Genomic DNA, 13,107 nt, shown 5'->3' on the forward strand with positions numbered 1-13,107 from the left:
CCAAGGGCGTTGGCTGATGCATTAAGGATCTGTTCTCTATGATCTAAGGATCTGTCTTTGAAAGGTTATGGTGGCTGGGAAGGCTTGTGATGTCTTGAGCAAGACAAACATCAGATGCATCTTCAAGGATGGCCAGTGGGAGCTGGAGCAGGGGCTTAACAGACTGCAGAAATGAGCTGGCAGAAAATTTCCCAGATTTCAGGAAATTCCCTGTGCATGGGGAGGAATAATCTGCGCTCTGGCACGGGCTAGAGGCCAAGCAGCTGGAATGCAGCTCCACAGGTAAAGGATCCATGGGTGCTGGTGGGCAAATTGAGGGCAAGTGAGCAGTGCACCACTGCAGCAAATATAAACAACCAAACACTGGGCAAAAGCATAGAGAAGTAGTCAAGAGAAGTGATTTTTCATCATTGTTTGGCATTTGCAAGACAGCATATGGAGTACTCTGTCTCAGTTGGGGCTCCTGTGTACAGGAGGAACACAGACATTCAAGAGAGAGTACAGCAGATGTTACAGAGCCTGGAGCACATGAAGTACCATAAGAGGCTGAAAAAACTCATTTGGTGCTGCCTGGAAAAGAAAAAGGGTCCAAGGGAGGAACATATTCCTGTCTTTAACTGCTAAGTGGGGTGGTGTAGACAGAAGAAACACAAATTATTCAGAGAGGTGAAGTGCAACGGGACAAGGGTAAGAGGTGCTAGTTACAAGAAATAAATATAGGTAAAAGCTCAACATCTTGGGAGTAGTCAAACCTGAGTCAGTGTCCTCAAATACATCTACAACTCAATTGAGAAAAGCCCTGAGCAATATCCCAACACTGAAGTCAGCCTCGCTTTCAGCAGGGCCTTAGACCAAAGAGGCTTCAACCTAACTCCCTCCATCACTTTGTGATATAAGAGCAAGTTCAACTTCAGCCCTTTTGTAGTGATGCACCCCAGACCGCCAGCAGGTGTTTCCAAACAGGGAAAGAGCTTCAGCTTACCTTCAGACATGTTAGGAAGTTTACACAGATTCTTCCATACCCTCCTGACAAGGATTGGCTCAGTGCCAGCACAGGGCATGGATTTGGCCCTAACGATGTAGTTCAAAACCCCTTGGTAATCTTATTTGCTGCAAGCCAGGTTATCCCTCCTAGAACATTCAGTATTTAAGAAAGACCACAAAAGGAAGAAAAGGCTTTTCAAAGTGTTGTAGCAAGGTGCAAGAGATTTCTCAGGCACCTATGCTGGCTTATTATTTATTTTCTGTAACGTTTGTTATTTTGTTATTTTTTCTTTATTAAACCTTTTGATTTACAAAACACCTTTGAGAAGCAGTCTCCTTCAAATTAATTATAGCCACTTTTCTGCCAGGCTGACCCTCAGAAGTATGGGTCAAACCCACACCCTGTCCTTCGCTGCCTTTTTCTCCAGCCTTACAAGGTTGTGTTGTTGTCTCAAACACTCTCAAATGCACCCTCCTCAGGGAGCCTTCTTCCACATCTCTAAATCTTTTGAAGTACTCTAATGCTGCCAGTAATTACTGTCTACCTTTGTATTATGGATGGAAAGTGGCACATCGTTGAACATGAAAAGCGAAGTCACTCACAATGTACATTCTAACAACAGGGAACTTAGAGTGGAATTAATGACTGATGAAACCACAATGAATTGGGAAAAGGGTAATGAGCTCCCTGTGGCCTCCTCTGTGCTGCCCACATTCCATTATCTGCTAAAATCTCTCTTCAAAAATCTAGATTCCAACAATATGTGAACTGAAACTAATGAAAACATCATCTTAATTAACACAATATGATAAAACAGTTGGAAAGCACCTCTGAATAGCAACGAACAGCAGCCCTAGATGAAAACAGACATTTGCAGACATAGATGCTGAAGAGAATTCTTTTCTGTAATTAATTTCTTGCATGGGAGTTGATTCCAGGAAAGTATTTACACTTCTTCCTTACAGATATATTTTATTATTTCAAATTAGATGCTCCATATAATTCACAGCAAAACTTTTACTTCAAAAAAGAATAGGCAGATGAAGTTTTCAGGTTTCGCCTTAAACTTGCAACCCAGATTCCAATCAAAACTGTACAAAGCTTTTGAATGTATTTCTACAATTTTATGGCTTTCAGTCAAATTCTCAAGTTCTTGCAGGCCTTCCAACAGCTGCCTCCCACACAGACAATATCAGAGGGGAATGAAAAACAGAAAAGCCGCTCTTCTGCTCCAAGACACTTCTTGCATACTAACTTGATTTAGAAATGGTATCACAGAGAAGTTTTATAATGAGACACTGCCATCCTGTTTCACAGTTACAATTTTAGAACAGCAGGATGTCTCTAGAGCTCTGCTGGACTGAACAATTGGGTTTTAGCCATTGTCAGGGTCCTCAGGGGACAGAAATTTACAGAAGAGGAGAGAAGGTTAAATGTTATCAGTATCTTGGAATTCTTGGAGTCTGTGCTGAGGAAAAAAAAGTACATTTTCTCCCCTCCCTATTTTGCTACTGTGTGTTGGATCAATTTAGATTATTGCCCAGTTCCTAAGGCAGAAATCCTATTAGTGCACAGGTTAGTCTATCTCTGGATAAATCTATAAAGATTTTTAAGAGAATATTTTTTTCCTCCAAGTGATAAATTTTGAAAAAACAGTCTGTATTGGGTGGAAGCAGACAGGAGGCGATAGGTTGTGTTTGTGGCACCTCTGCCTTCAGCTTTCAAAGTGGCTTAGGGCAGAGGCAGGACCAGCAGCAATTTACTGAAACCTGTCCCTAAAAAGGATCCTCACGTTGCTCCCTCAGCAGTGGAACCACTGTCGCAGGTCACAGCCCTGGCAGGGACACAGTGCAGCTGTTTCTTCTCTCTCATATCCCTCCTGAGCTGTGTTGGGAAAGACAGAGAACGTATCAGGGTGAACTGTGCAGAAATCACTTTCTAGCCGAGTATTTGCCACCCTGACCTTTCTCTTTAGAGCCTGCTGCATCACCTCTGCCCAGGATCTCTTCCTGAAGGAGAAGTCAAATTTAAGGACACTGATGTTGCTCATCATCACAAATTGCAAGGCCCACAGCAGTGTTTTCCTTGTTGCCATGCAAGGTCACTCTTGGTATTCCTTCCCTTGCTCGAGAGCTCTATGTTGTATTTGCACATGTACACTGGGCAGCCACCGTGAGGTGGATTAGGAGAAGCACCAAAATAAAACAGCACAAATGACAGGGAGAAGTGATAAGACAGCTGGCAGACCTCCCTCATATTCCCCTCGCATTTGCAATAAATTCCAGGCTTGTTTATCTTTCACTGGGCTGCAGAAATCACAAGAGGCCAAAACTTGTTTTTCTGACCTGAAGCCAGTTCTGCTGTCTGGATGGTGAAGGCTCAACAGCAAAATAAGGCACAGGCAGCCTCCCCAAGCTGGAGTTCCACAACTGCAAAACAATGGAAAAGAAAAGATGTGGAGCAAATAAAAATTAAAACTATCTGTGTACTGTCTCCCTGTCATGGTCCTAGGGCAGTGCATTCTGCATGGAGCGTGCTCCTTCCCCTATTTCGATACCTGCTTCAAATGGCTCCAGGGCCAGTCTGCTGCCCGTGAAACACAGAAGTGCTCTGCAGGGTCAAAATAGCCAGAACGCCCTTTTGATGCCTTGGGAAGACTGACCTGAAACAGAGCCTGGACAGAGCTAGAGAATAAAGTAGGTATTTGTTGAAAGGCCTTCAAGGATACACCTTGGGCAGGACAGGGCCTGACCAGGGCTACACCCAAGGTGGACCCAAAATGGTCACCAAATGTCTGACCAGTCATAAGATCTTACATTTTTGTAAGTTTTGGTCCATCTGCATATTGAGGTTTAATTGTCCAATTACAGCTTCAGGTTGTGAGGTCCCATCCTTCTTGTTCCTCCCTTCAGCCCACTGTTGTTTGTACTTTTGGACCTGAAAGTTGTCCTTGGTCTTCATTAGGAAAAGGATGTGTTTTGTCTCCCTACTCTGTGAAGAGAGCTCACCAGCACTTAATATGAGACTCAAAACTACACCCTTAGGCAGCAGAGAATCTGAAAAACATGAAAGATAAAATTTAAGGCATCATTTTGCAGCAGCTTTTCTCATATCCCACAGAACCTAGCTGCGGATTTGCACAGCTCAGGGGCAGCCTGGGCAGTGCAGGCTCAGCTGCACCCCCAGCTTGCCCTGTCAGCACATGTAAAATACAGAATGAAAAAAATACAGAATCATTGGAAAAGACCTTTAAGATGACTGAGTCCAAAATTAACCCAACACCATCATGTTCACCATGGGTTCATGGTGGGTCCATGCAGGGGTGGGGTTGGTGATGGCCAATATATTCCACCAGTCCATATATTGCACCAGGTAATGTATCGCAGGTATATCTCAGGTCAAAAGCAGGATATATTCACACTAACATGGGTACATTTCTTTCAGATGAGGATCAAGAGCAAAACAAGCTGATAACCTTCTACAAAATGCTAGGCATATCTGTATTCTGCCTCCTTTTACAAAGTTTAGAACCCTACTTCATCCAGCTTTATGGAACAAACATTTTTAGGGTCCAACTCACCTGACCTACTGACCAAAATGAGCACGGGTTGTCTGGGTTTGGCTGCAAATGGCTTGATTACAGACATCCAGAGATAAAAACCTTAATAACTGCAGGGTAAACTGAACCTGGGAAGAATGTTACCAACCCTGTGTTAAGTTGTTCTGACACCAAACAGATAAAGCAGACCCTCCTCTAGGGCTGTATGAAGCAGCTCTGCTGACTTCTGTGGGGCTGCACTGCAGAGCATCACTACTTCCATAAATTAAAGACCAGGCTCTTTGGCATGGTCTCATAACAAAGTGCATTTCTAGAGTCCACTTGGAGTGCAATGAGTACCACAAAGATCTCAATTAAAATGAAAAATTATAATCCTTCTTTTTTTGAACTGTTCTTTGTTTCCCTCATCAAAACACTTGCAGATTTATAGTGAGCAAGAAAAAGTGCAATAGGAGTTCTAGGTGGTAGGTTTTTGTATTGATGGGATGTAGGTTTTCTAAGAAAAAAAAATATATTTGTCATGTACTACAGCCACTGTTGTATGCATCAGCACATGAAATATGACCCAAATTCCATCTTCAAAGCTATCACAAAAAATATTGTTTGTACTGAGGGTTCGTAAAAGGCTCTAGCAAGTTATTACATTTATAGTCCACTTTTTTTTTCTTTTCTTAAGATTTATCTTCAATTTTTACTCAAAAATCTGGGTCCAGAAAAATCATATTTGATCTTAAAAAAATTACCACTTTCCCTAATTTCCTCTCAATTTGATAAGTTAGTCTTATACTCAACTTAGAGATACTTTCTGCAGAAATGCATAGTTACTATACAGCCACAGTGTCCTAAAGCAAAGAACTGATATTTTATGAGTCATTATAGTAAAATAGAGTTTAGAGTAGATTTTACTATTCCCATTTCCCAGCTGTATTGCTGTAATCTAGCTGCCTTCATGAAACATCAGCAAATCCCTTATCACCCTTAGTACTTGTTGGTTTTTTCTTTCTGGTTTCAGATTAATGTGCAAACAACAAAGAGAAATAATGAGAAAATACATTTGCTTCTTGCCCAGAGAGAGGAAAAACTTGATAGCTACCTGGACTCTGTTACTGAGATCCTTTCCTTGGAGTGTATTGGGCTGGAGTGCTTTGAAAAGAAAAAAAAAAAAAAAAAAAAAAAAAGGAAGACCAAAAAATGTTTTAACTCTGCTGCCTGATAATACCAGAATAAGGAACACACAATGAAATAATGAGGCATAATGAGTAGTTGTCTGCTGACTTTTGAGACTGAGACTGCTCCTTCACTGGATTTTAAAACATGGCTGAGGTACAACAAAGAGTGGAAAGCAAATACTTTTGGGATTTTTTTTTTATCTCTAAACATGTCCTGCTCACTTTAAAATTAATTTCTGTGAAATTTTCAGATAAGCAAGAGGAGAGAATGAAAAGAAAAATGCTTACCTTAAAGTTCCAGTGAAACTTATGAAGCAAAGCATTGAATTATTAAGCCAAAAAAAAAAAAATACATCTCTCTATAACTCAGGTTAACAGCATGTAGGATGGCTGTAGAACCATGAAATCTAAAAATAGAAATATCCCATGGGAATATACAACTGCCTGCTTAATGAGACCATGGAGACATTCTGACTGGAGATCGGCCCGTTACATTTCTGTCATCATTCTCAGGGTGCAGAGGTCAAGCAAAGGTTCACAAAGGATAAGGAACAAATGATTCAAGGTCTGTAAAATCAACTTTCCACCAAGAGTTTTAAAAACGCTCAGTTTGGCTTAAGCGATGAATTAGTCTATAAATAGCTACTCTAAGGAAAAGATTTTTCTGACTTAACAGGATCTTTAGGTCAGCAGACAAAGGTCCAAAGTCCAAAGTGAAACAAATTCCAGCAGGAAATAAAAGCCAAATTTTAGGAGAAAATAACAAATCACCATAGGAAGCTTACAAATTACTAAAAGGCTTTGGCCACCCCTTCCAATTTAAAAAATCCCCCTAAAATGCAATGTCTGGAAAAAATAACATTAATTCAGGAAGACTTAATGCAACACAGGTTTACCCAAATCCCAATGTACATTTACAGGCACTCTTTTCCTCTGTGTTTCTGCAGAGGAAAATACTGCTGTGTTCAGAAAACACCTCAGAAACTTGTTTCCAAGCGGTTCCTCACAGCAGCCACCATGGCATTAGCCACCAGCTGGGATTTCAGCACTGGAAAGTTTGCTTCAAGGCCCATTGAGGTCCAATACACAGGAATGGGAAAAACTTAACTTTACACCACCACCTGGGTTCATCAGAGAGTGTAAAACTATTTCTACAGTCAACATTCTTAGATGGGCATACAGGAGTATTTTATTTCCTACCTACACACAAGAGCAACCCACTCCTCCCCACTCTCTGCCAGCACCCAAACTCTGCCAAACCCCTTTTGTGATTTCCCCATTCAGAGCAAGTTCCTAAATCAAAGTGAGGAGGCCCCTCTGTGCTCTCCAATAACTATGAAATCCAGCTATGAACTCTACCGACATAAGCAGAATCTCTTTCAAATCAAATATATAAGTTCCCTCTGGCTCCTTAAAAATCTGGATTTCTCTCCAAGAATTTCCAAAACTACGTTCTTATTTTTTTACATCATTTATAAACAAATTTGCCATGCTTTCTGTTTCTATAAGGAAAAATTCTATAGGAATTACAAAATAAGTCTCCATGGAAAGGGGAAGTATATTTTAATTTTGCTACAAATTTTTATTTCCCATTTTCTTCTTAGAATGAAACTGTCTTAACATGTGACATGCAAAACAAGAATAAGCCTTGTTCTCTACGCCTTCTGACACACAAAGGTGGTTACAAATGCATGTCCACCAAAATATCTCTCAAGAGATATTCTGCACCCAACTCTACACCAAAAGATAGGCAGAGATTTTTTTAGACAATCCTCCATCCACTCCCATAATGAAGATTTCACAGTTCTACAGCCACCCTAGATGTTGTTGTTAAACCTAGTTATAGAGAGATGTATATATTTTTTTTTTTTGGCTTAATAATTCAGTGCTTTGCTTCTTAAGTTTCACTGGTACTTTAAGGTAAGCATTTTTCTTTTCATCCTCAAACAGCCATCAATTTTAAAAAGATTTGAACCATGAGACATACTCCAACCATTTTTGTAAGGTTGATTTGAGACTAAAAGGGGTAGGGTAATCCCACTGCCCTTGTGCACTCTCTTAACATCAGAACCACTCAGACAGATTCGGGGAAAATTTGAAGAGAGAAACTGAAGGCTTACAGCATTTAGACCCTGAAAGTTTTGTGAAAAGATGTTCCAGTGCAGAGGAAAGAAATTAGATCAGCACTACTTAATCAGGGAGTCAGACTTCAGAGAATCCCCCTGAGTGCAGAGCGCTGCAAACGCTGTTAGAACTTCAGGAAAAGTTTCAGTCAGAGCCTGCACTTAATTTGCCAGAGGATAATCCAACCACACCATATAAAGCCACAAGAAACCAAGATTTCAGTTTCCTCAGTCACAGAGCACACTGCTGGATATTTTTAAACCTGCTTGGATCTCACTTCTGCAGCTCTTGTCTAGGCTTGTGAGCTTGGCACTACTGAATTAACTCACCGACTCATAAATTTTACTAATATTTAGGGTTTGCAGGCTAGAGCACAAGAATGATATTCACCAGCAATATCTTCAAGTTTAATGAATTACAATACTCAGAGAAAACAGCTAAGACTCATCCAGAAGCTGCCGTTGTCAACACAAGAGGCATCAACCAATCTTAAAAGGTTTGTTTAATGCCTAACGGATTTTTATTAGAGCCTTAGAAAACATATGAGATTTTAAGAAGGATAAGGATTTTAAGAAGGATTAGCACACAAGATAGTGATTCAAGAAGTGTGGAGTACTGCACAAAAGGTATAGGTATGCCAGAATCAAGAAAAAGATTAAAAGAGAAAGTTGTGAGATGGGAGGAGATGTTGGCAGGCTCAGAACAATGTGCAGACTCAGAATAAAAGGCAAATTATTAAAAAAAACAAACAAACAAACAACAACAGTAAAAAAACCCCACCTACTAAAACACATCAAACTGAGAAAAGGAGGACAGAAAAACTGGCAAAGACTGTGAACTGTCTAAGAAATGGTGCAAAACCATCACAAATCCTGCTTGCTCTAGTAAACATGCAAGCAGTTCTCTGGCAAAGGTGTAGCAAATTGTTTGAAACTGCTTTTCCTAAGGCCATTTTCACCATCACATTTATGTATATCTTGTAACGCTATTTCACAAAGTCGAGTTTCATTTTTCATCTCCTCCAAGACATCAATTGTCTATTGATTTCTTAATTTCAGAATCTATTGGCCTCAATTTGAGCACAAAGGGGATTAAGATGGCCATCGATTCAGCAGCAGTGGATTAAAGTCAGTGTTGACACACTCACAGCTACTCAGTGGGGAGACAGGACCACCAAAACACCAAACTTGCATTTAGGGCAAACATACAGAGCGGCAGCACAAGCTGACAGCCAGAGCAGACAGTCAAAATGCCAGATCAAACGGAAAATAATTGTTTCTGTGGAATCAAAAGCTACAGTTGGTACGTTCCAGTTTTCTCAAAAGCCACAAAATTTTCCCTCTTTCCCGAGCTACAAGTGATACAAATTAAAGAAAAGATAAACAATGTTAACTCATTTTCTCCTAATTACATATCTTGGTGTGTACTGTTCAGTCAAACTCTTCTTCCACTTCTTTAAACAAAGTCCCAGTGACAATTTTCTTCAGCCATTTACACAACTTCATTGTGCTGTTCCTCACCCTGGTATATTTGGAATCAATTTAGCAAAGCCAAGCTTTTAATTTATTAAGAGAAATCATGCACACAGCTGAAATTGAGGGTTTCCCCACTGATTCTTAACAGATGTTGTGCATATGTTCCTTTAAACCTTTAAGGCGTCAGAGTCAGATAAAAACTTTCTTTAGCTCTGCTTTACACTTTTTGACAGAAACTCATTCTTTCTTGCTATCACTCCTTCTTGCTGTCTAACAAGATCTGAGTTTTATACACTCATTAATCCAGCTGTGACAAGACCTTAAAGCAGGCCAGAAATGTATAATGTACAAGAGAAACAAAGATCTGAGCATACGAACTGAGCAAAGTTTGAGCAGGAGATGTGACACTGGCCATTGGCACAGTGTGGTTTAACAGGCAGCAGCAGAGGCTGCACACACTCAGGGGACACTCTTGTGCTTGCCTGTGACAAACAAGGTTTCCAATCTGTTCCTTTTTAGTTGACTAAAGTTGTCATTAGACCACGATCACAGATAAAACCCTTCATGCCTGAGGGGTTTAACTGCATTGACAAGAGCTCAATTCCTTCCATCTCGTTCAGCAAATGAGGACTGGGTTAACACTAGGCTAAAGCCAGGATTAACACAGACATCGGGATCATCTGTAATTGCCTCACTTTTGTTTCCGTTGGTGGTAATATAGAAATGCATTAAATGTTATTATGAACTAAAACATTCTACAGTCAGATCATATTTGAAAGAGACTCACTACCTAGGAACACCTGCATTAGTATTTACTGCTCTATTAGGAGATAATGAGACATTTAATTCAAAATCCTCTCCTTGATCTGAAAGTCACATGTAATTTAAACTTGATTCAGAATAAAAGAAAGTGCAGCTTATACATTAAGAAGTTTATACAAAAGAAAGTGCATTTAATTCATTATCCATTACATCACAATATTCTATGATCTATGGCTGATCTTTCATTGTTATTATCAGTGCCATGGAAAGTATCCACAACAGTGATATTGAAGCTTAAAAAATAAACTATAAAGGAAAAAAGTTCATTATTTCTGTCCTAAACTTTCTGTTCCCCATCTCAAGGTAAAAGAACAATGTTCTCTCAGTGATAAGAATTAAACAGAAACCCTAAGGAGATTGGAAGAAAGCCTTTATAACAACTCATCTTAAATATAATTAAAATACTTTCGCGGATATTTACTCTTGCCAAATTAAATAGGCTTTCCTCACACACATCTGAAGTACAGTAGGGAAAACTGCTATCAGAAGTGCAAGGATATGAAAGCTGGTTGTACCTGCCAGGATGCCATGCTAAAAAATACTTTCAGTAGCCACCAAATACATTGGTCAGGGTGAAAAAATGCTACAAAGACAAACTTTAATTATTTGCTTTAGTCTCGTTTAACTCAGCAGGAGTCACCCAGGGTCACTTTATGAAGTGCATTGTGTTTTTCCTCAGTGAGGATGGTCTGCTAAACCCCAGCTAAGTGTCTGCCATCATATAAGGACTTCTCATTGGGTACCTAGAGAAGAGTAATTTTTGACCTAAAACTAAAATCAATGTCTCAGTTGGTGCTTCCAAACCACCTGCTCTGCTCTCATCCACATCATCCCTCTGCCAGGACTGAGAAAATAGCAAAGAGGCAGACCCAGAGCTGCATTCTGGACAATTCAGCCTTCCCTCTGTGGGAATCAATAGCACAACACCCACTGACTCCGGGGAGACAAGAACAAACCTTCAAAGTCTGGAAGTTTGCTCTGAACTCCAGAAATGCTTAGAACACACACATTAAAAAAAAATAAAAATAAATAAATAAATAAATAAATAAATAAATAAATTGATAAAGAGCAGAAATTTGTTCATGGCATTCTCAACAGATTTACAATCTGTATATGTATAAGTGGTGTGTAAATGTACACGCCCCATGATCCAACAGCAGGTAATGGGAAGAAAAAAGGGGGAAGCTCTTTTTCTGCACAATTGCCCAATTCTGTAGAATTGATAATTCCTCATTGAATTGACAGCATAAACTGAAAAAAAAAAAAGGTTTAGCTTCCCACTTGAGGCTTCTGAAAATGTGATTTGCTCCCAGTAAACACTCCTGAATTTAGTAAGAAATGCCGTGCAACAGGAAGAAAACTGGTGGTCAACAATGAGTCCACTCCACAAAAATTAGTTGTTGCTGTGGCTTTACTTGTTCAGGCCAACTCTGAGAACGCTCTTTGAATTTTTCTGTGGGCACAAATATGTTTTAGGTAAGGTATCCCTCTCTGAAGTATAGCTCAGAAGCAGTATGGTGATTTGAACAGTGATAACCTTTAATCTTGCAATAAATTCAGTTTCGCTCTTAAAACGTAGTGCTTATCACTCAAAAGGAGAGGTTTAATACATACAACTAAAAATTTATAATATACTCCTATCTTGAAAGTGGCACAACCCAGCATTTTCTTCTGATAAAAGACTCTCAGACATATGGTGAGGCACTTGTAAGACACTTGATAAATACTTCAAACACTTCCTCCCTCTTGTGTTGCCTTATTCATTGAAATAATCTAATGAGCTCTTTATCTCTTCAGCATCAGCCTCTTGATTGGCAATACCTGTGCATCACTGCACCCCCAGGTGCTTTGCCAGTGCACCTGCATCCAGTGATTTGTCCAAAATGGGGAAGAGATGCATTTCACAGCCTCCAAGGCAGCTTTGCAGCCAGCTGCCTTGACCTACCCAAGCAATTTCCACTGGCATCCACAGGGCAGGTGTCACTCCCACCACTGTGTTCCCCTGTGGGAAATTACTAGTAAAGGTGAGAAGATTTTCAGGAGCTGTAAAAACAGGCCTCAGAAACAGAAAGAACAGATAACTTAGAGCTAGCTGCACCTGCAAAGTCTGAAAACAGAGAAGATACAATGATACAGTAAGCAAGGACATGAAACAACAGTTTGAGTTTTTAGGCTTGGCTAGGATAGACCTTAAGACTACAGAAAAATACACCTAGCAAGACAGTAGAAGGTTTTAAGCTTAGTAATGGAGTATTGTGTACTGTCAATAGAAAGCATACAAGCAAGCACTGTTTAAAGCTGGTTTACGCGTGCTTTTAGTGATTGGCTAGGACAATTGTCTGTAAGCTTTAGCAATATGCTATTGCCTGGAGAACTTTTAAAATGCTCTGTAACAAAGAGATCTTTGGCTGCTGCTGGCAGACCTGAGCTGGTGCCATCTTTCAATTGTCTCAACCTGTTATGAGGCTGATGTCACAATAAAGGCTCGAGGAACATCTCACAGTGGTCCCGTCCCGTTTGTGCAAAACACCAACACATTCCCCCAGACAGGAGCAGCCTGGGAGTGCACACCCCACAGGCAGGAACAGCCTGGGTGTGACACCTCAAAGGCAGGAACAGGATGATCAATGTCCTGATCAGTGTCACACTCACCCCATTGGGCACAGGAAGGTTGGTAAAGGCAGTCACTGACACTGGAATTGTGAAAGGTTTTCAGTTTACCAGCTCTCTCTCACCCGTAAAATCTGTGCTAAGGTCCCGTTTATCAAAATCCCCTGAAAAACCAAGAAGGAAAATCAGGGTTTTCTGTCATTGTTGAGGCAGACACGACATAAGGAGTGTCACAGTAAAATCTTCAGAAGGATCCCTTTATTATGGCAGCATGCTGAATTTTCTACAGATTTAACAAACCTCGTGGGCAACTTTAATTGGTTAATAGCTTTCTTCTCAATTATTCTATTGGTTAGTAAAAGG

General features: G+C 40.2%; 1 long non-coding RNA gene across 1 annotated transcript in view; it reads right to left on the minus strand.

Moving 5' to 3' along the window:
- Positions 1-1,626: 1,626 nt before the first annotated feature.
- The window catches only part of LOC136296363 (uncharacterized), a 29,404-nt gene continuing 17,923 nt past the window's right edge, over positions 1,627-13,107 (minus strand). The window contains exons 4-5 of the long non-coding RNA XR_010722920.1: positions 3,331-3,414; positions 1,627-2,869 (exon numbers count right to left, since the gene is read on the minus strand). This is a non-coding gene — a long non-coding RNA (uncharacterized lncRNA). The remainder of the gene's footprint in view (positions 2,870-3,330; positions 3,415-13,107) is intronic.

Source organism: Chamaea fasciata, unplaced genomic scaffold (genome assembly GCF_029207755.1).
Source record: "Chamaea fasciata isolate MVZ Bird 193981 ecotype frontalis unplaced genomic scaffold, bChaFas1.0.hap1 SCAF_1, whole genome shotgun sequence".
Lineage (NCBI taxonomy): Eukaryota > Metazoa > Chordata > Aves > Passeriformes > Sylviidae > Chamaea > Chamaea fasciata.